Here is a 24922-nt window from a genome sequence, read left to right as displayed (position 1 = left end):
TGCAACTTCTGTTCAATGTTCAATGCTGCACACAATAGCTTAACCACCTCCTTGTTGAAGTGACTTCCCCTATCTGATTCTAAAGAGATTGGAAACCCGAACCGTGGTATCAATTCCCTAAGCAGCATCTTCGCTACTGTGAGACTGTTGTTCCTACGTGTAGGGTATGCTTCAATCCAGTGACTAAAGATACACACAATCACTAATAGGTATCTCAGACCTCCACACACTGGCATCTCAAGAAAATCCAATTGCATTCTGCTAAATGGACCTCCTGCTCTCCCGATGTGGCTCAAATTCACCGCGGTCCCTTTCCCCACGTTCATCTGTTGACAGATAATACACCTATGACAGATCACTTCTGCGGCCTATCTGAACTTCTGGTTAAACCAGTCAATTTTGAACAAACTGATCATGGCATCTCTCCCAATATGTGCTTGCCCATGGTAAAACCTTGCAAACTGTGACAGAAGACTGTTCGGCAAAGCCATTTTCCCCTCATCTGAGACCCATAAGTCATCTGGTCTTTGTACACATTGCATCCTAACCCAAGAATGCTTCTCATCTTTGCTGGAACATCCCTGCAACAATCTCAATTCTTCTAACGTGTCAATCGCCCTTAATGCGTAACCTGTGCATGTCTCATTTTCTGTTCCAGGTAACAATTCCCACTGATCCTTAAACGATGTACAGTTCAATGTGCAAAACCTTGCGACTTGATCTGCATACCCATTTTCCATTGACACAAAGTCTTATGATTTCAGATGAGCACTGCATTTCACCACGGCAATTTCATGAGGTAAGTGAATTGCGTGCAACAACTCCTTACTTCTTTCACCATTTTTCACTGGAGAACCAGAAGAGGTCAGGAAACCCCTCTGTGACCATAGTTGGCCAAAATCATGGACAATTCCAAATCCGTATCTGCTATCAGTATAGATAGTTACTCTCAGCTGGGCAGAAGCATGTCAAGCTCTAGTAAGAGCAACCAATTCAGCCACTTGAGCAGAATATATTCTCTCAAGCCAAGACGCTTCAAGGATACCTGAGATCGTACATACAGCGTATCCAGCTCTCAGCACTCCTACTGAGTCTCTTAAGCATGAACCATCAACAAAGATAATTTTGTCATTTTCTTCCTATTGGGTATCTTTAATATCAGGCCTCGGTTTGGTGCACATTTCTGTTACCTCAAGACAATCATGCTCTACATCTTCAACATCTTCAACTTCTGTGTTTTCATTTGGAAGCAAAGTTTCCGGGTTCAACACTGTACATCTTTTCAACGTTACATTTTGTGACCCCAATATAATTGTTTCATATTTTGTCAGTCTTCCATTTGTCATGTGCTGCGTCTTGGTACGAGTCAACAAAATCTCAACTGAATGAGGGACCATGACTGTTAAAGGATGTCCCATCACTATGCCTTCAGACTGTGTGAGGCTTTGACCAACTGCTGCTACTGCACGCAGACAACCCGGTAAGGCTGCTGCATCTGGGTCCAAAGGAGCTGAAAAATATGCTACTGGTCGGTTTACACCTCCATGGACCTGTGTCAGGGCAGACAAAGAACATGCATCATGTTCATGACAAAACAGAACAAAAGATTCTCGGGGTCATTCTGACCCTGACGGGCGGCGGAGGCCGCCCGCCAGAGTTCCCCCCTCCAGAACACCGCTCCGCGGTCATAAGACCGATGCGGTGATTCTGGCTTTTGCACTGGGCTGGCGGGCAGCCGCCAAAAGGCCGCCCGCCAGCCCAGTGCAAAAGGGCCTTCCCACGAGGACGCCGGCTCAGAATTGAGCCGGCGGAGTGGGAAGGTGCGACGGGTGCAGTGGCACCCGTCGCGTATTTCAGTGTCTGCAATGCAGACACTGAAATACAATGTGGGGCCCTCTTACGGGGGCCCCTGCAGTGCCCATGCCATTGGCATGGGCACTGCAGGGGCCCCCAGGGGCCCCACAACAACCCATACCGCCATCCTGTTCCTGGCGGGAGAACTGCCAGGAACAGGATGGCGGCATGGGTTGTCAGAATCCCCCATGGCGGCGCAGCAAGCTGCGCCGCCATGGGGGATTCCCAGGGCAGCGGAAAACCGACGGGAGACCGCCGGTTTTCCCTTTCTGACCGCGGCCAAAGCGCCGCGGTCAGAATGCCCTGCGGGGCACCGCCAGCCTGTTGGCGGTGCTCCCGCCGACCCTGGCCCCGGCGGTAGTGAACCGCCGGGGTCAGAATCACCCCCTCTGTGTTGTCAGGCATACCTAAAGCTGGAGCCCTGCACATGCTCTCCCTTAACTCAGTGAATGCCTTCCTCTCTTTCTCTGATAGTACTATAACATCTGGCCCATCCTTAACTGTCAGTCTCACCAATGGCTTGGAGATGACTGAGAAATTCGGGATCCACTGACGACAGTAGCCCACCATTCCCAGAAACGTCCTAACATCTCTCTGTGTCATTGGGGGATTCATCTGCAAAAGGGCAGTCACTCTTTCCCTGGACAACTTTCTCGACCCTTTCTCAATTTGATGCCCTAAATATTTGACTTCTTTCTGACAATATTGCAGCTTCTTTGGGGATACCTTGTGTCCGTTCTTTCCCAAATGGTTCAATAAGGCAATCGAATCATACTTGCACTCATCCCTCGTTTTGGATGCGATCAACAGATCATCAATGTACTGCACTAGAGTTGATTGAAAAGGCAATTCCAATGACTCCAAATCCTTCTTCAGGATCTGGTTGAATATGGAACGTGATTCCAAAAACCCTTGGGGAATTCGACACAAATTGTAAACCTTATCCAGGAATTTGAAACTGAAAAGAAATTGGCTGACTTCATGAAGAGGTACAGAAAAGAACGCTTGGGACAAATCAACTACTGTGAACCATTCTGCATCACATGGAACCTGGAACATGATCACAGCTGGATTTGGCACCACTGGACAACATTTCACCACTAGGTCATTAATTTTCCTCAAGTCTTGGACAATTCGAACTTTCCCTCAAGGCTTTCTCAGCCCCATTATTGGTGAATTACATGGGCTGCTCATCAGTTCTTGCAAGACTCCCTGTTTCACAAAGTCTGCAATTAACTGCGACACCTTTATAAGGACATCTTACGCCATATGGTACTGCGGTACCTGGGGGAACGCAGCATTTGGCTTCACACTGACTTTGACCGGTTCTACCCTTTTGATCAGCCCTACTTCTTTCCCTGTCAAGTCCCACACTTTCTCCTTTACTGTCCCCTGCAAGTCTGCTGGCAGATCAGTCACTGTAAACATTGGGAAGAAGTTAATCAGAGGGTATTCCTCATCTGTGGTCTCTGTTTCAGGCTCTGAAACCTGCTCGTCATCTCCTTCATCGTCACTGTTTGTCTGAACCTCAATCCCATCATTGGAACAGGTGATCGAACACCTTGTCTTGCACAGTAAGTCTCTTCCCAGTAGGGACACAGGACTCGAATCGCAAACCACAAATCTTTGCAATCCCTGAAAGGTGCCAAGCTCAACTTGAACCGGATCTGTGATCGGGTTAGTCAGGAGTTGATTCGCCACTCCTACTACTTTGACTGTACATCCAGAAAGAGGCAGTTTCGGAACCTCTGCACTTCTAACTGTAGAGCGTGTAGCTCCTGTGTCAACCAAGAATGAAACCTTGTGACCCATCACCTTCCCCTGAAAATAGGGCCCTCTCTGATCTACTTCTAGGGATGCTGCAAGCCTGCACTCCTCACCATCTGAACTCTCATTCGACTATTCATTGTTTATTCCATTCTCACGACGTAATGGAACTGTTGTACTGTGTTACTTTGATTCATTCTTTGACCTGTGACCTGTTGAGGAAGCATCACCTGTTGCTGTTCCATTGGTGCTAAGGGCAACTGCATTTGCTGTCTGGGCACCATGGGAACCTGCTGTTGCAATTGCTGCATCTGCATCGGTTGTACACGTGGCATCTGCACCTGCTGCATGGGTTGGAAACCCTGCATCTGAACCATGTTATTTTGAAAATTCGGGTTAGGACCTCTCATCCTCTGTCCCTTCACAGTTTGAAATGGACTGACATCATTGCTTTGTTGAACAACACACTCCTGCACCATCATCTGGCACTCCCGCCTCCAATGTCCGACGCCCCCGCAAGCATGACAAGGTAACATCCTCTTCCTCCCCTGCACATCATTTTGAACCACTAGAGTATTCAGGTCTGTGCTTCTGTTCACAAAACCTCCTCGACCTCTGCCTCTCACTTGTGCCTGAAACATCCTGTTTCCTTGCAGCTGTTGCACCATCTGTTGTAGACAACCTCCCTGCAACCCTGACTGTGCTGCCTTAATTTGCATCACCATTGCTTTCTCCTTCAGCTTCCTCTGCTTCAACTCAATCTCGTCACTACAGTATTTCGCATACTGCAACACCTCGTCAATTGGCTTCGCTTGCCAACAGATCAAATGATTCTTAATCATCTGGCTAATGTCAGGTCTCAACCCTTCAACAAATCTGAACAAAAGGTGAGTCATATCCTTCGCCCCTATAACCTCTGTACCGCTGTAAATCTTGAACGCTTTCAACAACCTCTCATACTAGGCATGTATTGACTCCTTGGGCTCCTGTGCTGTCCGGTCAATCTTTTTCCAATCAACATTCTGCGGCGAAACTCTCTGTTTCAGGAATTCAATCACCTTATAGTAATACTTCATTACCTCAGGAGATGGGGCTCCTGTAGCTCTATCCCTTGCTGGTTCCGCAGCTGGCCAATCCACACTTCTCTTGCACTCAAGCCACAAATCATCCGGAACTATAATCTCAAAGAGGGTATTCTGGTCTTCCCAGAGACATTTTGCAAGCTTCACAAACCTATCCGTCTGCTGATACCACTCTATTGGTTTCTCCCTTAGCCTGGGAAAGTCATTTGTAAATGACAGGATATTACCTCTAGTCCACGGCACATGGACGAGAACCCCTCCAGCCGTCTCTCTCATCGGTAACATCTTTACCGCACCCACATCCTGTGAAGCCTTGGCTGGCTGCTCTACGCAGTCACTTTTCCTCTTGGCTCTTTTCTTCGCCCATCTGCCTTCCCACTTCTCTAAGGGTCCCCAAACTTGTGCACTTTGCAGTATTTCTTTCAAGTGTGCCTTTATCCCAGTAGATCTCATGTGTTCAAAATCTTTAGGCTCAAAGTCTAACCTGTAACTCCTCTTCAGGTGGTTGGTATTGTCTAAGTCTATTCCATATTTGTCTGCCAAATGTGCCAACCTCTGGTGCACCCTGCTCACTTCTTTGGTTATTTTTGGACACAGATATCTCAATTCTGCTTCTGTGTACGATTCTAGCCTGTTCACTCCCATGCTCCCCTCAACTAGTTCATTTGCCTCCATGCCCAACCTCACAAAATTCAGGTACTCTTCTCTTTCCGACCGCTCTGCTGTCGCAGGAGTAGTCTGTGGTGAGTTCAGCTTGTCTAACCAATCGTTCAACTGTTGCGCAGTTAAACCTTGCAAGGAGATATTCCCAGCCTGCATTATCCGGGTTTGCGGTAAGTTTGTACTCGAGATCTGCGGAGTCAGCAGTCCCAAACCTGATTGTCTCATAGCATCTTGGGGAGCCCCAATCGGGCTGAAGTCTAACAAAGATCTAGACCTTTCGAATGTCGGTTCCACTGGAGTCATACCTTTAGCGCTCCCCACAAACCCTCCTCTTGTCATCTCTTGGGTCATTATTCCTTGATCACATACACTAGGCTTCGCCTGTGCATACAATGGTACTGGTGGACCAACTGTAATGGGCAAGGACAGGGTGGCTGGTGTCTGCCTGTTTCCCAAAACCTGTGGAGCATTATCTCCCATATTCTGGTTTATTACTGGTGCCATGGCTGACTTTGGTCCTGTGACCAAAGTGTAATTCGGAATCATCTGTTGCTGCACCGGGGGCAATAACTGTGGAGTTGGCTCTGTCTGTATCAGCTTTGGTCTCGTATATATTGGATCAGACGGCACTATCAAATTCGTGGTAGTCTCTAATATCGGGACATCAGGGTAAAGTCTCTGGACCTGCGGTGGCTGTAGCTGAGATTGCATCTCTGGAGCAGTGGACATGCTAATACTACTCTGCACCGGTGCTGGTGTCGAGACAGGACTAACCTGTACCGGATTATTGTCACCTTGTTCTAAGTGGCACTCACAGGGCCTGTACTAGTACTCGGTCTGTTGTCATCTATTGCGTATGGCGGTGGTTGGTCATTCAGTAACTGATTAAGAAACTCATCATCGTCTGAGTCATCAATCTCTGACCAGGGCTTCTTAGCCTCTTTGTCTTTTGAGGAACTCTTGTTAGTCTTACACATGGCTTTTCCTATTGCTGGAAACATCCTAACTCCATCTATTGTTTCTCTTCTCCAGACTCTCTGTGCACTGTCCCACCTACCCTCCGTCAATGTCTTTTCTGCTTTCCTCATCCTCATCTCGAATTTCTGTTGCTGCTGTCATATTGCCATCAGTTCCCAAATTGCTAATGCCTCAAACTGTGCTAGCCTCGGAGGTGGCTTTAGCTCATTTAACACCCTCCGTAAATTTTCCAAAATCCTTATATTGAATGTTCCATGCTCCGGAAACGCCAAACATCCTTCTTTCTCTGTAGCCTTGCCCCATTGCTTTAGCCAAAGATATGGCGCGACTCCCCTCTCTTCCATTACGGCATAAGCTAGTGTACTCACAGTAATATATGTATCCCCCCTCAAAGCGCTCTTTAAAGCCTTGAAAAACTTCATTTTTGCTTTTTTAAATTTGTTTACAATCGAATCAGGAAGTGACTTTAATTCCCAGAACTCTTTTCACTTACCTTCTCCACCAATTGTCTCTCATGGACGGCTGCCAATCCGTGCGCAACCCTTCTCACTAACTGACCTATCCCAACGCAGCTCCAATGACGTCACAGTCACACACACTGCGGCTGACAAAGTCTTGCAGCTTGTCTTCCTCACTCTCTATTCACGCAAAAACGAATGCAATATATTGCGAGCACCACTAAAACTCAAATTTGCCGGTTTACTACAGGAAAGGGTAACACAATCGCTTCAGAACTTTACAGAGATTCTGCTTAGCCTCTGCCGCTACTCTCTCCTTCTCAGATCCCGCACTCGCAAGCAAAATTTGACCCGCAAATTCTACTCTCGACTTGTCAATGGGATGTCCTAGTGCACTTCAGAACTCACCAAATCTCCATCGAAGTTTTCATTCACTCACATTGACTCAAACTCAACTCGTCAACCACGTCCGATTGACCTATTAAACCGCGCAAATTACAACATAAACCAAGTGTCTCATATACTTATCAATATTCTCCGGAGTCTTAGACCACGCAGGGTCCGTACATCACCAACAACCACGTGGACACATTTTTTTTTAAGCACAAAGCGCCACAGTCACATGAAGCTTGCCGACTTCCCTACTCTCATACTTTAGAGTACGCACACTCCTACTAAAACAGCATCATTTGTCCTAAAATCCTCACAAACTTCACAATTCACGTGCGGTATGCATAAGCTGTGCAAGCGCAAAACCCTACGTCATTCACACTATCACTAGGATGCCGAGAACATACCCAACTCACATCGGCAGGCTCAGAGATTCCGGGAAAGTAATTTGGGATTTAGGGGCACATCATTTCTCCAATTTGCATCATTGAAAAATATTTTTTTTTCCCAAAGCCCAATTTTCCGATACACCTTGCTTACTTCCAAACTACGCTCATCAATTTCTACCAGACCTTCAAGCCTTTTGAACCGACAATCTTATCAAACAGTGGTCCCTCGTCCTGGGGCCCCAAAGGGCCAAACCATCCTTTGCTACCAAAACTGATAGCACGTCAGAACCTTGATAAGTAAACTTACAAGGAGACACACCCAGGCCGATGAACCTTTTGACCCCGTTTGGAGACTTCCCAGAACGAGATATCTTTTTGGCATGACAATCAATAGGTCAATAACCCCATCAATATTCACAATAACTAATCAATCAAGCTAAACAATAACATTTAATATAGATCAATACAACGAAAGCACCATGACCTTTCAGCCATGAATAACCACACAAACCTTGTAAGTTTTAGGATATTTATTCCCTATTAGTTACAATCTAACATCATATTTATTAGTTTCAATATCAACAAGCACATCAAAACCACTGGAGCAATCAGAGCAAAACTTTATAAAAGCATAGATCTTGAACATTTAGAATGTAGCACGACGTTAATATGAATCAACTTTAGCAGAGTATCATTAGTACATTATTCAACAAAGCAAGAATCTTGTCATTGTCTATTTGCGTCCGATTTTAGTAACACCCTAGCTAACCTCGAATTAGCATCAGCATGTTGGACTTCATGCAAAACAATTCAGCAACACAAATTTGGAAAACATCTAACTCTATCAAAAGAGCAGTTGGTACCTAGAAAAAAAAGGCAAACAGACAATTACAATAATCATCAGACAGTTACCCCTCCAGCGATTCAGCAATCAGCGTCAGTCTTCGTCCTCAGGACATCAGTCGATTCAACATCAGCAAAGATAGGACAGGGCAAAGTCTCAGTATGGCCTAGCTAAGAATAAGGCACTTCCCTCAAAAGGAGGAGAAGTAAGTATCAGGTAAGGATTCAATATAGGATGATTATGATCTCAGTAAAGTCTCAAAGTATAATAATTTCTCGGTAGAGTGGCAAGGGGCAGTGAGGAATGGCAAAGAATGACTGACTTCTCCTCGGGTCAAGCGGTTATATCAAAACTATCGAACTAGTCCTTAATTCCCTATTGGATCAATTTTGGTGCATCATTATCTCTGTACAATAATTCTCCACGCAGCTTACTAGAATTTTCCACAAGACACAGCTCTCATGCTTTTGATTGGCCCACGTTGTTGACGTCTTCATCGGGTGGAATGTCAGGTAAGAAAAGTCACACTTTACGCTCCAGTCAGAAGTCCCATTGTCTGCTCCTAGTCTAGGCAACCTTGTACTTGTTATGAATTACATTGTTGCATTCAGCAAGAATATCTCCTTGAGCAAGTCGAATCCCATGAGAAAGAATTTACTATGGCTACACACATATCTCTAGCTTCTGGAAAAGTACAGCTTTGTGTCCTTCAGGAAAGCAACACATTGCACGCTAGAAAAACACAGTTTAGGATGGGACCAGGCAGGTAGGCCCAGACCCTCGCTAACTAACGCCTAGTAATTTAAGTTGACAGACCCCTAATACATGATTCTAGTTAAGATATGCTAATACAAAACCATACATTAGTACATTATTAATTCAACATTTATTAGTCTTCGTATACATTTGGTGGCCACTCCCCGTGGGCGCATTTCAAACGAGTGCATTATGTTCTACATTAACACATTTCTATGCAGCATCATTGCAGATTATATTGCAAGCTTTTCATGTATGGTAATATTAAGTTTAAAGGTCACACTCCAACAGGTTGGATGGTAGAATGTAGATGATGACGGAAAATGAGTTGAGGCTTCTGTCCTGGAACATTAATGGTCTTAGAGTAGTGAACAGGCAATGAAGGTTGTTGCAATACTTTAGAGATACCCAAATTAATGTGTTGGTCCTGCAAGAAACATATTTGTCAGATGAAGAATGCATCAAGCTATTTCAACCGTGTACAGGGGTGCAGCAGATTTCAAGCACTACCCAGGCTGGGGGAAGTAAAGGGGTAGCTATTATAATTAAAAATCATCCTAAAATCTCTTTTTAGAGTGGGCCAGTGGATAAGGCAGGTAGGTGGGCTATCGCAAAAAGTTTGGCATTTGATTTTGCCTTTACTCTGGTGGGCTATAATGGGCCTAATAAGGATAACCCCCACACGTTAGGATGAGCTATTTAGGCAGTTGGTACAATTTCCGGATCCCATACTATGGATGGGAAACTTCAATGTAGTGTGGAATTATGAATTAGATAGATCCTCAGGCAGCAGATCGAAAATTAATGAGAAGATGCAATCCCAAGCACTAGCTATGATGTCTCAGTTAGGTCTGCATGATATATGGAGAGAAAGGACTGGACTAAAACGGGGGTACACATTTAATAGTACAAAATACAGACATCAATCCAGAATCAATTATGTTTTAGTAGATAGGAGTTTTAGGGATTGTGTTGAAGACATAGCTCACGTTGGGGGCCACCTATCTCACCACTCAGAAGTTAGCTTGATTGTTCTACTAAGGGGGGATTAGTCCAGAGTAGGTGGACTCTAGGTAGAACTCTCCTATAAAATGAGGATATTGTATCAGAATTAAGAGCAGATGTAGAGGTGTTTTTTAATTTTAACGCAGGGTCATCGTCGCTAGCCATGGTATGGGATGCCTTTAAAGCCTTTTCGAGAAGCAGATTGATAAGAGTGGCCTACATTAAAAGGAAAACATATAAAGAAGAGATCGGCTGATTTAAAAATTGCATAAAACAAGTGGAGCGAGAGTTGATAGACCAGGATTGTGAAGAGGGGGAAATCGAAAGACTCTGTAAGTCACATCAAGATTTACTGTTTGAGCTCTTAGCTGTGATTGATGAGATAGTTAAGGCAAGATGTGAGTTGAATAGAGTAGCCCAGTTTGACTATTGGGAAAATTGTGGAAAACTGTTGGCCTGGAAAATAAAGACAAACCTGGTTAGGAATAAGGTGGTACAAATTCATGATAAAAACTCAGGAGAAATTTGCAGGAGTAATGAGGAGATCCGAGAGTCTTTTCAAAATTATTTCAAGGAACTTTATACAGAGAACCTAGAGGTGCTACCAGGGATGGTTAAGACATGGTTAAAGGATCTTGGCCTAATGGCCTTGGGGGAGGAGGATAATAAAGCCCTGAATGAACCAATTGGGCAGGAAGAAGTGGAGCGATGTATACAGTCTGGGAAGTTAGGGTAAGCCCTAGGTCCATATGGGTTACCCTTCGAAGTCTACAGAGTTCTAGGGGGTAGCATAACAAAATTCTTAGCTGGACTGTGTAATAACATTTTAGAAAAGGGGGGTACGCTCCCAAACTCTTGGAAGGAGGCTATCATCACACTAATTCTAAAACCAGGGAAAGACCCCAAATATTGTGACTCGTATAGGCTGATTTCTCAATTGAATTGACTATAACATATTTACAAAAGTCCTGGAAGACAGATTGGGGGAAGTCTTAGGTAAATTGATACAGGAAGATCAAAAAGGTTTTTTCAAATGCAGATATATGCATGAGCTGACACAGAGTCCATAGATCTAGCGAGCTCTTGTAAGGAACCTTTAGCATTGGTGATGATTGACGCTACAAAGGCGTTCGATAGGGTTAACTGGTCATATCTGAGTCCCCTTTGCGAAGTCTTTAACTTGGGAAGGATATTTGTAAGGATATTACAGATAATATATCAAAACTTGGACGCAGGAATTCTGCACATGCTTAAGTGTTGGTACTGGGAAATGCTTTAAAGTTGTGCTATTAAGGCATTACCAATCAGAGATGTAGACCACCCGGACAGGAGCCTCAAAGGGGAGATCGAAAACTAACTAAATGACCCCCTAGATGAGGTCTCCAGGACTTTGTGTTGCCGGTCAAATGAATGAGGACGAAAAAAAAAAAGAAATCCTAGGAGACTGGTAAGAGCTGCCGACTTTCTGGGAATTCTTGTTATTTGTTAAAAAGAGTTTGTGCTGCTGCCCATGCCTTGCAAAAGCCAAATATTTGAGTGTGTGACAAGCAGTATTTCAGTGGATTTCAACCAATCCCTTACCTAGAAAATAGACTCTGCTTGCTTGGAAGTATGTATTCTGCCTGCATGTATCCAAGGAGATTCTGCTCCTCCCACCTCCCTTCCACAGGACCTTGGTGATTGGCTTTCAAGCTCCCAGGCAACCTTAGCCCTCATTTCTCACATGCACTGGGCCTTACATTTTGTAGAGGGAACCCCAAGACAGTCACGTCCATTTTATGAGCCCAGCTTTCTCTGCACCCTAATACAGGCCAGTGATTAAGAAATGCTAGGAGACTGTTAAGAGCCCCTGCCTTTCTAGGAATTCCTGTTATTTGTTAAAAAGTGTTAAAGTGTTTGTGCTGCTACCAGTGCCTTGCAAAAAGCCAAATATCTGTGTGTGAGACAAGCAGTATTTCAGTGGTTTTCAATCTGTCCCTCACTTAGAAAGTAGACTCTGCTTGCTTGGAAGTATGGATTCTGCCTATCCGTATCTAAGGAGTTTCTGAATAGAGAAGCACCTACCTTCCACAGGGCCTTGGTGATTGGCTCTCTAGCTCCCAGACATCCTGAGCCCTCCTCTAACATCTGCACTGGGCCTCCAAGTTTGTGAAGGGAACCCCAAGACAGTCCCTCCATTTTGTTTTTGTGAGCCCAGCATTCCCTGCACCTTGAAACAGCCTAGTGATCAAGAAATCCTAAGAGTTTGGTAAGAGCTCCAGACTTGCTAGGAATTCTTTTTATTTGTTAAAAGGTATGTGTACTGCTAACAGTGCCTGTTGACAGTAGGCTACCTGTGTTTCAGCAAGATAGGTTTTTTAAATTGCTGTTCTGCTACCCATGACTGTTTCACATTTCCCTCCTAGTTTGTGACAAATGACTGCATAAATCCACCCCGCACACTTTAAAAAAAAAAGGCAACATACACCTCAGTGGCTCACCAGAGTTTGTTTAGGAGACTGCTTAAACTGCTCTATAATTCAAACTGTGTTGAGAAAGTTTGACACCACTTGTTTTTACCTTGAAAACCCCAAATATCTGAGTGTGCGAGAAGCAATATTTCAGTGGTTTTCAATCTGTTCCTTACCTGGAAAGTAGTCTCTGCTGGCTTGGAAGTGTGGATTCTGCCTGTCTGTATCCAAGGAGATTCTTAATAGAGGAGCACATCCGGTGGTGAGTTATAATTATAAGTTGTAATTGTAGTTGCTGTGATTGTGCATGCAGTCACCCTGTATCTTATTGGTTTAGCTTTATCATTGTTTATGTAAAGTTCTAAGCTCTGTGAAGGTGGGAGGCAGTTGGACCTTGCAGTGTGACTGCTTGGATGCTCCCATAAACAGCTACATCTTTGTCAAAATACATTTGTCCCATAGCTTCTCTATCACATAATTTGGCGACAAGTTGATCGAACCCTGAGGGAGCATCCAGAAGGAAAAAGGGATTTTGGAAGCATTAACTGATGTTTATCTACCAAGCATATCATGTGAGGTAAAATTTGTGAAGTTGGTTGAATCGTCTTTCAAAGATGGCATTGCTATCAGCTAGTCTTTTATGCTGGTAAGGAGTATTTGAGACACAGCAGAAATATTTGTCTTTTAGAAATTCACGTAGTCCGTTGTCATCTATGTGTCCAAATTCCTTTAGAAAACATCATCCTTGTTTACAAAACAAGCCCTATTTTCCAAAGAAATAGATTGAATTGTGTGAGTGACGACGCACAGTGACAATTTTAGGAGATAGGGAGAATGCTTTGGAAAAGAAGCTTTATTTTTCACAGAAATAGATTGAATGGTATGTGTGACAACAGAAGAAGGCCATTTTAGGACATTGGGAAGATTACAACTTTTTAACAAACGAACCACGTCAAATACACTTATGTGAAGAATTTGGAAGGCTGTTTATTGATATTACATGATGGGCACACACCATTTGACTATTCCACCGTCCAAATTATTTTAAATGCTCTTGCTCAAGGTATTTGGATGCCATTTATTTGTCAATCATTTTTTTATGGTGATTAGCACCCCATTATCACTTATGTACTGCATACAAAACACAAAACAGTTTTCAGTATTGACAGATCTACATTTTATTTAATCAACTATTTCATGTAATTATCTTTTCACTACAGCAGACAACATGTCTATTACACGTGGAAACCACCACCAGACTTTTATAGTAGCCCCAATCAACCTTCAATAATGGCACAATTGGTTACGTCAATTTCAATGTTATCTTTTGGCCATTGATGGCACAACATTTCCATCAGCAAGGAAAAAAGCAATACTATTATGTTTAACAGGCAGGCATGTGGAAGATGTTTTTTTAATATTTACCTGCAATGTCACCACCACAAGGAGTGGAAGCAGGTGATTATGATTGTTTCTCAGAGGCATTAGATAGACTTAACAAAGGGTTTAAGGAAGAACCGCGTTGTAATGGAGATACACGTCATCAGTTATTGGATGAGCCTGTGGATTCTTATGTTTCTGCTCTTCGCATTTTATCAGCCGACTGTGCATTTAGAACACAAGTTGACACATATATAAGAGATCAATTAATTATACGACGTTCCAATAAGAAAATTCAAGAACAACTATTGCATCAACGCAATCCATCTCTGTAGGAAGCAACTGACATTGCTAAGAGTGTGGAGCAATCCATTAGTTCTTTCATGACTAATAATGTGGATAGTGCCTCTTTGGGGGTAGCTGTGTTTACATAAAAAAATACAGATAAACCAATGGGTACTAAAAGTAAATTTAGTAGATTTAGCAAACCTAATACATCTGTGACTGGTATAAGAAGTAGAGCCCAATGCAATCATTGTGGTTCAAAAACACATGCTGCTCAATTTATATTGTGTCCTGCTAAGGGAAAAGAGTGTTTTAGGTGTGGAGAAATTGGACATGTTATTGCAGTATGTCAACGTAGTACCATAAGAGTATCTAGTATACAGGAGGAAGGTTTGGAAGATGAGATTATACAAGAGCATGTGGTGTTATGTGTCAGCGAATAGAGTGTTAGTAGTCATAGTAATCCTGATAATATGTTGATAGGAGGAAGTGAAGGTAATAATATTAACCAATTCTCTGCCAGGCATTTTCCCCTCAGGTACTGAGCCTTTTTTGGCTATTTAGGGCAGTTTGCTGTTAGGTTCTCATAACTTTTTGTCCACATAAGCTACCCACGACAAATTTGCGTCCTTTTTTCCAATATCTTAGGGATTCTAGAGGTACCCAGAGTTTGTGGATTTCCCTGGAGGAGACCAAGAAATGTGCCAAAATACAGCAAATTCTTTTTTTATTTTTTAACTGGGAAAAAAGGGCTCCAGAAGATCGTTTGTGTTTATTTCCCTGACAATGGCATCAACAAATGGTTTGTGATGCTAAAGAAATCACCATCTTCCCAGGTTTCAAAAGCAGGCAGACTTGAATCAGAAAACCACTTTTTTCAACACAAATTTGTCTTTTTACTGGGACATACCCCGTTTTTACTATTTTCAGCCTCCTTCCAGTTAGTGACAGAAATGGGTGTAAAACCAATGCTGGACCCCGGACAGCTAAACATTTCTGAAAAGTAGACACAATTCTAAATTCAGCAAGGGGCCATTTGTGTAGATCCTTCAAGGTTTTCCTACAGCAAAAATAAAACAATATTGAAATTGAGGTAAAAAAAGAGCCCTTTCTGTCCACATTTTCGTCTATAACTTTTTCCATCTATGGCAGGTTTTTAAAAGCAATATACAGTTACGTCTGCTGGACTCTTCTGGTTGTGGGGATATATAGGGTTTGTAGGTTCATCAAGAACCCCAGCTACCCAGAGCCAATGAAGGAGCTGCACCTTGCAATAGGTTTTAATTGTATACCGGGTTTTTAGCAATTCATTTGGTGAAATATAAAGAGTGAAAAATAGGTATCATGGAAACATTTGTATTTCCAAAATGAGCACAAGATAAGGTGTTGAGAAGCAGTGGTTATTCGCACATCTCTGAATTCTGGGGCCTCCATACTAGCATGTGAATTAAAGGGCATTTCTCAAATAGACTTATTTTTTACACACTGTCTTACACTTGGAATGAAAAAATGTAGAAAAATACAAGGGGCAATAACACTTGTTCTTCTATTCTGTATTCCCACAAGTGTCCCGATAAAAATGGTACCTCACTTGTGTGGGTATGCCTGGTGTCCGTGACAGAAAACGCAACATAAACACATCACATTTTTACATTGAAATCTGACGTATTTTTTGGAAAGTGCCTACCTGTGGGTTTTGGCCTCTATCTCAGCTGGCACCTAAGGAAACCTAGAAAACCTGTGCATTTTTTAAAACTAGACACCTAGGGGAAGCCAGGATGGGGTGACTTGTGGGGCTCCCACCATGTTCTGCTACCCAGAACATTTGCAAACCTCAAAATTTGGCAAAAAAACACATCTTCCTCAAATTTGGGTGATAGAAAGTTCTGGAATCTGAGAGGAGCCACAGATTTCCTTCCATCCAGCATTCCCCCAAGTCTCCCAATAAAAATGGTACCTCACATATGTTGGTAGGCCTTGTGCCTTTGACAGGAAATGCCTCAAAATGCTACATGGACACATAAAATGTTTACATTGACAACTGACGTGTTTCTTGGAAAGTGCTTGCTGTGGATTTTGGTCTCTAGCTCAGCCGGCACCTAGGATAACCTACCAAACCTGTGGATTTTTTAAAACTAGGATCTAGGGAAACCCAGGATAGGGTAACATGTGGCGTTCTCAGCAAGTTCTGTTACCCAGAATCCTTTGCAAACCTCAAATGTTGGCAAAAAAATCACGTTTTCCTCACATTTCGGAGATGGAAAGTTCTGGAATCTGAGGGGATTCACAAATTTCCTTCTACCTAGCATTCCTTGAAGTCTCCCAAAAAATGATACCTCACTTGTGTGGCTAGGCCTAGTGCCCGCAACAGGAAATGCCCCAAAACACAACATGGACACATCACATTCGCCCAAAGAAAATTGACCTGTTTTTTGTAAAATGTCTAGCTGTGGATTTTGGTCTCTAGCTCAGACGGCACCGAGGGAAACCTAGCAAACCTATACATATTTGAAAACTAGACTCCTAAGGGAATTCAGAATTGGGTGACTTGTAGGGCTCTCACCAGGTTCTGTTATCCAGAATCCTTTGCAAACCTCAAAATTTGGCAAAAAACACTTTGTCCTCACATTGTGGTGATAGAAAGTTCTGGAATCTGAGAGGAGCCACAAATGTCCTTCCACCCAGGGTTCCCCCAAGTCTCCCAATAAAAATGGTACCTCACTTGTGTTGATAGGCCTAGTCCCCTCGACAGGAAATGCCCCATAGGACAATGGGGACACATCAGTTTTTTACACTGACAACTGACGTGTTTCTTGGAAAGTGCCTAGATGTGAATTTTAGTCTCTAGCTCAGCCTGCACCTAGGAAAACCTACCAAACCTTTGCATTTTTGAAAACTAGACCCCTACAGAAATCCAGGATGGGTAAATTGTTGCACTCTCTCCAGGTTCTATTACCCAGAATCCTTTGCAAACCTTAAAATGTGGCAAAAAACACTTTTTCCTCACATTTCAGTGATAGAAAGTTCTGGATACTGAGAGGAGCCACAACTGTCCTTCCAGCCAGCATTCCCCCAAGTCTCCTGATAAAAAGGTACCTCACTTGTGTCGGCAGGCTTACTGCCAGTGTCAGGAAATGCCCCAAAACACGACATGGACACATCACATGTTCCCAAAGAAAACTGATCTGTTTTTTGGAAAGTGCCTAGCTGTGGATTTTGGCCTCTAGCTCATCCTGCACCTAGGAAAACCTACAAAACCTGGGCATTTCTGAAAACTAGACACCTTGGGGAACCAGGGATGGGGTAACGTGTGGTGCTATCACCAGGTTCTGTTACCCAGAACCCTTAGAAAACCTCAAAAGTTGGAAAAAAACACCTTTTCCTCACATTTTGGTGCTGCACAATTCTGGAATCTGAGGGGAACCACAAACATCCTTCTATGCAGCGTTCCCCCGAGGTCTCTAGATAAAAATGGTAGCTCACTTGGGTTGGTAGGCCTAGTGCCCGTGACAGGAAATCCCCCAAAACACTACGTGGACACATCAAAATGATCAAATACAAAACTACTTGTTTTTGCGGGGGAAACCTACCAAGCCCAGACATTTCTGAATACTAGACACCTGAGGGAGTCCAGGGAGGTGTGACTTGCGTGGGTCCCCCAGTGTTTTCTTACCCATAATCCTCAGCAAATTGCAAATTTAGCTAACAAATCACATTTTCCCCCAATTTCTGTGTGGGAAAACTGCACGGCACAAATTCCCTACCACCCAACATTCCCTTCAGTCTCCCGATAAAAATGATACCTCACTTGTGTAGGTGGGCAAAGTGCCTGTGACATGGAAGAGCCAAAAACATGTTGAAACTGAAGGGGAACCAAAGCGGGTCCAAAAGGGCAGTTTGAACCAAAACATTTTTAGGCAGACAAGTGGGGCAGAACTTTTATCGGTATAGATGTGACAATGCTGAATGGTATGAATTTTGTGGATTCTTGCAGATTCTGGAGGTTCCATCACAAAAATGTGGGGAAAATGTGTGATTTCAAACAAAGTTGGAGATTTGCAGGGCATTATGGGTAAGAAAATGGTGTGGGGTAAATGTGAAGCACACCACCCTGGACTCACCCAGATGTTTAGTTCTCAGATGTGCCTAGGTCTCGTAAATGTTTGTACATAACAGCGTCCCAAACTCCAAAAAGTGCAGCCCTCACCATTCCAAGTTGGGATGATTTTGAGAGTTAGCCAAGCTCTCATGGCCCAAATGTAAAACCAAAACCCCAAATAATCAAATGTCCTCTTGCTTGCCATTAATAAAAGGTCTTTTAGTGTGTGGGGGGAGAGCTGAAAGAGTTTTTCCCCTTTTAGTTTTGATGGGGGCATAACCATGCCCATACTAGTTGGTAGCCACCACCCCACAATTTTCTTTTTAATTCCTTGGCATCTAGTAGGATTTCTGCCCCCCCCCCCCAGGGAGTGAATCAGGGGGTAATTGCCCACAGATGGGCCGAACAACTTTGTCCCCATTTATTTGGAGTGGGGCCATACCCCCACCCTCTTTTTTGAAAAAAAATCTTCCTTGGTGTCTGCTGGGCTTTTTTCCCCTCTTGGCAAATGGGCCTTACAAAAATAGGTTGATTTGCCCCCAAGGGGGGCAGAAATGGACAACAGTAATGTGTCCCTGATGGGGAGTGACCCTTGCCCAAAACACACACACACACACCAATCCCTAGTGTCTAAGTGTTTTTATCCCCCCTGGCGATAGATCAGCCTAAGAAAAATAGGCTGATCTGTCCCCAAGGGGGAAAGAAATGGCCTAAAATAAATTTGGGGTCGCTCCCCATCTGTAAAAAAATTAAAAATCCCTGGTGCCTAGTGGTTTCAGCCCCCCCTAGGGGCAGATCAGCCTAACTAAGATAGGCTGATCTGCTTCCAAAGGGGGGCAAAAATGGCCTAAAATAAATTTGCACCCAGGGGAGCGACCCTTGCCCAAGGGGTCACCCCCCTTGTGTGAAATAGGCGCAAAAAAAAGATCCCTAGTGTCTAGTGGTGTCTGCTCCTCTTGGAGGTATATTGGCCTAGGAAGAATAGGGCGATCTGACCTAAGAGGGGGGTAGAAATGGCCTGTCTGCCTGCCCCCACCTCCCTTTTGGAAGAGAAACGCAAGCATTTCTCTTCCGATTGCCCTGTTAGCTGTGCTTCCAGCGCAATGGGGGCGACCTCTGATAAGGTCAGTGCGTGATCGTGCGCTGACATCATCAGACGTCCCTGGGGGGGTGAGGGTCGGGTGTGGAAGGGGAAGCAATTCCAGACCCGCATGCAGGGCGTAACGGTCACGTCCTCAACACCTAAGCAGTGCTGCCAAGGACGTAACAGTTACGTCCATGGCACCCAAAGGGTTCAGTCGTGTACTGGAAAGTTTACTAAGTTTATACTATCATAAGTAGTGAGGAACCTCGTGCAATTACCAATATTGAAGTTAAGTGTGACCGTATAGATAATGAACCATATATTCCACCTATGTGTGAAATTTTGATTGATGGTAGGAAAACTAATGTGATGTCAGATTCTGGATCACCATATACCATTATCTCAGATTATTTTTTTCAAAAGAATTGGCAATGCAAGAAATTAGAATCTCCTGATGTGCGAGTGTTTGTTTTTGGTGGTAAAAAAATTAACATGATGGGATATTTGAATACAGAAAAAAGTTTCAAGAATAAAACTATCATTGGTAAAGTATATGTGGCAGTTGATGGACTACAGGTGTTGGGTTGGAGGCACCAAGGAAAGTTTGAGAGTTCACTTAATCCTAATGCTAAAGTACATGTTTGCTTGGCAGAAGAATGAGAAATGTTCAAAGTGCTGTGGATGAGGGAAAAGAGTTAGGGAGTGTTCTAGATAAACATAAGAGCCACTTTGATAAACAACTTGGAAAGGTAAAAGGCTTTGCTCATCAAATAGAATTGATAGAAGATGCTGTTCCTATCAAACATAAGTTAAGACAAGTGCCTTGATCAGTTCGTAAAGAATTATCTCAGATGTTAAAAAATATGTGTGAAGTGGGAATCATTGAGCCTGTGAACTCATCACAATGGGTATCTCCAATTGTGCTTGTTAAAAATATGGCAAAATCGGAATGTGTGTTGATTTGCGGTCAGTTAACTGACAACATTTGGCTGATTGTCATCTGCCACTAAAAGTGCATGAGCTGTTGGCCACGCTAGAAGGGGCAACATACTTTACAACTATTGATTTGAAGGCGGATTACATCTAAGCCAAATTGACTAGTGATTGTAGACACATTACCACTTTCATCACACCGAATGATACGTTCAGATACATCAGAATGTCGTTTGGACTTGCATCTTCTGCATCTGTATTCCAAAAGTTTATGTTTTGTTTATTTAGGGATATCGATGGGGTAGTCGTGTTTCAGAATTACATTTTGATGTATTTGGATATAGTGGATAAAAAAAATCAGATTTTGTACAAAGTATTAGATATATTAGAAAAAAGGGCATGAACATTTGTTTGGACAAAGGTAATTGTTTTACGCAAGAAATAGAATATTTTGGTCACACAATTACAAAAGAGGCCATTTTCCCAAAAAAGGATTCGTTAGAGTCAATTCATAATATGCAAAATCCTAGTGACAAAGATCAACTGAAATCATTTTTAGGTTTGTATACAGAAATAACAACAAATATTGTGGCTGTGTAGAGATGGTGCGCACTTCCAGAAAGTAAGCTAACGTATATGTGCAAAGTCCATGATAGTAGAGTCTATATTGGAGGAAGGAGTGCCCAAGTGGTTTAACACCCAGCCACAGGGTGCATGAGCTGTCGCCTTGAAAAGGCCACACTTGGTTTATAAGAAGAAGAAAAACCACGGCACATCACAAATACGTAGAAATTTCAATTTATTCCTCTGTGGTGTCTCAGCAAAGCATCACCTGATCCAGTAAGACACAATGGGCACGGTGTCAAAAGGCCAATACAGTTCTCATATTCAGAACAACAACAGCCGACATGCGTTTTGTCAGAATTGACTTTTTCAAGGCTCCAACTTGTGGAAGTATCTAGTGGTACTGACAGACAGCGGAGAAAGTTTAAACAGTCTGTTAGCGGCGTTGCATGATCTCTACATTAGGTTTATTCAGATTTTACATTAGGTTCCTCATTACAAATTCGGCGGTCTTTTCAAAAGACCGCCGAAGTTGCGGGTGCCAATATACCGCCAGTGCTGGTGGTATATCTGGCTCCCTATTATGACTTTTCTGCTGGCCCAGCGGGCAAGTCACATCAACATTGCAGCCGGCTCGTAATAGAGCCGACTGCAATGTTGATGTGCAGCGAGTGCAGCAGCACCTGTTGCGCATTTCACTGCCCGTAATTAGGGCAGTGAAATGTGCGATGGGGCTGTGCCTGGGGGCCCCTGCACTGCCCATGCAAAGTGCATGGGCAGTGCAGGGGCCCCCAGGGGCACCCCAGGTCCCCCTTACCGCCAGCCTCTTCATGGCAGTGTTTACCGCCGTGGACAGGCTGGCGGTTTGGGGACTCATAATCCCTAGGGCAGCGGTGCTTGCACAGCTGCTCTGGGGATTATTGGTATGTTGGAGGGGCCAACGGTATGGCCATGGCTAATGCACCACGGTCATAATAGCTGGCAGAACACCGCCAGCTAACTGCCGGACGCCAGGGTCGGAATGAGACCGTCGGTTTGTTAAGAACTTCAGTGATCTAGTACTTCCTCTGAGGTAGTTACTCAAGAAGGTAACAAAATTTGAATGGGGTGTGGACGGCACCTCAGCTTTCAATAATTTAAAAGAGAAAATCATTCAGTTTAAACCATTTTGTCTTTTTACCCACAATGCTGTGAATGTAGTTACAGTGGATGCTAGTGATATTGGTCTGGGAGCTGTTTTTAATCAATTAAAAGATGGAGTAGAACGCACAATTGCTTTTGCTTCCTGACTATTGACAGTTGCCGAATCCAGGTATTCTAAAAAATAACGGGAAGCATTGAGATGTAACTGGACAGTGGAACACTTTAAAATGTATTTGTGGGGCAAGTCTTTCCATCTTAAAACTGACCACAACTGTTAATATCATTATTGACAAAACACGGAATGGGCAAAGAATTGTCACGATTAGTTAGGTTACTATCCAAGTTATGTGAGTATAGTTTTACCATCATGTATGTACCAGACATTCAAAATGTAAGAGCAGACTGTTCATCCAGGTTAACAGGTGATACCCAAATTGCCGATGATGAACAGTCACAGGTAGAGTGTGTGATTGCCACAGTCGAAGATGTTGTGTTATCTGTGGGACAAGTTCTTTCAAGAGATGAATGGGTAATGGCAAATTTAAGAGATGAAACGTTGAAAAAAACTCTGCTCGATAGCTCCTCCCTCCTCCCTTCCACAGAGGCTTGAGCTTGGTGATTGGTTCTCTAGCTCCCAGGCAACCAGAATCCTCCTCTAATACTTGCAATGGGCCTTTAAATTTGTGGAGGGAAGAGTAAGACAGTCACCTCAAATTTGTGAACCCAGCTTTCCCTATTCCCTAATATAACCCAGTGATCAAGAAGGAGACTGGTAAGAGCCACAGACGTTCTGGGAATTCTTGTTATTTGCTAAAAAGTCCTTGTACTGCTACCCGTGCCTGTTTACAGAAAGCTCACTGTGTTGCACCTAGCTTGGTGTCTTTAAGCTGCTGTTGTTTTACATGTGACTGTTTAAAATGTCCCTCCTAGTTTGTGACATAAGACACCATAATGCCAATCCCCATTGTGTTTTTTAAAAAGGCTGCATACATCTCAGTGGCTAACCAGAGTGTGTTTAGGAGACTGCTTAATCTTCTCTGTGATTTAAACAGTGTTTAGAAAGTGTCTGCACCACTTGTTTTTACCTTGAAAAAAACAAATCTCTGACTGCGCAACAAGCAGTATTTCAGTCATTTTCAATCTGACCCTTACCTGGAAATTAGACTCTGCTAGCTTGGAAGTGTGGAATCTGCCTGTCTGTATCCTACGAGAATCTGAATAGAGGAGCACCTCCCTACTCTCTTTCACAGGGTTTTCAGCTTAAGTTATCTTGGCCCTTTTATATGTTTCTATTGGTTGTTATTATATATATTGTTGTGATTGGTTGCCGGGGCTAGTATTTCTTTTGGCTCAAGGATTAGGGTTTGTGTTCTGATTGGCACTAGTGCTAGGGTTCCAATTGGAATGTGGTTTTAGGGCTTCTGTTATGATTGGTACTAGGGCTTGGATTCCCACTGGACCGTAGTTTTAGCACTTCTATTGTGATTGGTACTAGGTCTGGGGTTCCTATTGGACCGTGGTTTTAGGGCTTCTATTGTGATTGGCACTAGGTCTAGGGTTCCTATTGAACCATGCTTTTAGGGCTTCTACTGTGATTGGCACTAGGGCTGGAGTTCCTATTGGGCCGTGGTTTTTCGTGCTTTTATTGTGATTGGTACTAGGGTAGGATTCCTATTAGTCCGTCATTTTTAGGGCTTCTTTTAATATAATTGGTACTAGGGTTAAGGTTCCAATTGGACTGAGGTTTTAGGGCTACTGTTTTGATTGGTATTCAGGGCTAGGGGTGTGACTGGTTAATAGGGTAGGTCTTCCATTGTCTCTAGCGTTCAGGGTTACAAATCTGATTGGTTAAGGTTACGGCTAGGTTTCTATTGGCTAATAGGGCCATTTAAACCTAGGGTTCAGGGTGGCACAGCCCAGCTGTCGAAGCTTGAGGTGGAGAGGACAATCGCATTTGCCTGTTTGCGTCAGGTCAGGCCTAGGGCCAGAAATGCTGTCCAGTTTTCCATTTTCCCTACACATTCTCCAACATCCAAACACAGTATCAGAAAAGGCATCGAACTCCTGCACCACAAACAGACCATATACAGATTACAATGTCTCATCAACCAGCACAAAACCCCACACACCTACACATACCTATTCACATATCCATCACAACTACAACATTAAGACACCTTCATTCTCACACCAAACACATCTCTGTCCATTACCACTAACACATCCAATCATCGTCCACACAACCCAAAACCACATTATACATTACTTTCAGCCATCCAGACATACACTCCCTGTTCATACAGACCAACAGCAGTATCCTCTATTTGCTCCTGCCGGGCTCCTTTTTATGACAAAACCTAAACTCAGCCTTCCATCACACCATCCACTAACACCCACCTTCACCAATTACGCACAAGCATACAATACTTACACTCCACTCCATCACACATTTTGGGGCATATTTATACTCCGTTTGCGCCGAATTTGCGTCGTTTCTTTCGACGCAAATTCAACGCAAAACTAACTCCATATTTATACTTTGGCGTTAGACGCGTCTAGCGCCAAAGTTCATGGAGTTAGCGTAATTTTTTTGCGTGAACACCTTCCTTGCGTTAATGATATGCAAGGTAGGCGTTCCCGTCTTAAAAAATGACTCCGATGCATATGCGTCGTATTTACACTCCCGGGCAAAAATGACGCCCGGGAGTGGGCGGGTCTAAAAAACCCGCATTAGCGCTGGATTTTAGCGCCTGGGTCAGGGCAGGCGTTAAGGGACCTGTGGGCTCAGAATGAGCCCA

Source organism: Pleurodeles waltl, chromosome 11 (genome assembly GCF_031143425.1).
Source record: "Pleurodeles waltl isolate 20211129_DDA chromosome 11, aPleWal1.hap1.20221129, whole genome shotgun sequence".
Taxonomy (NCBI): Eukaryota; Metazoa; Chordata; class Amphibia; order Caudata; family Salamandridae; genus Pleurodeles; species Pleurodeles waltl.
The sequence above is the reverse complement of the archived record's forward strand: the minus strand, read 5'-3'. Positions refer to the sequence as shown.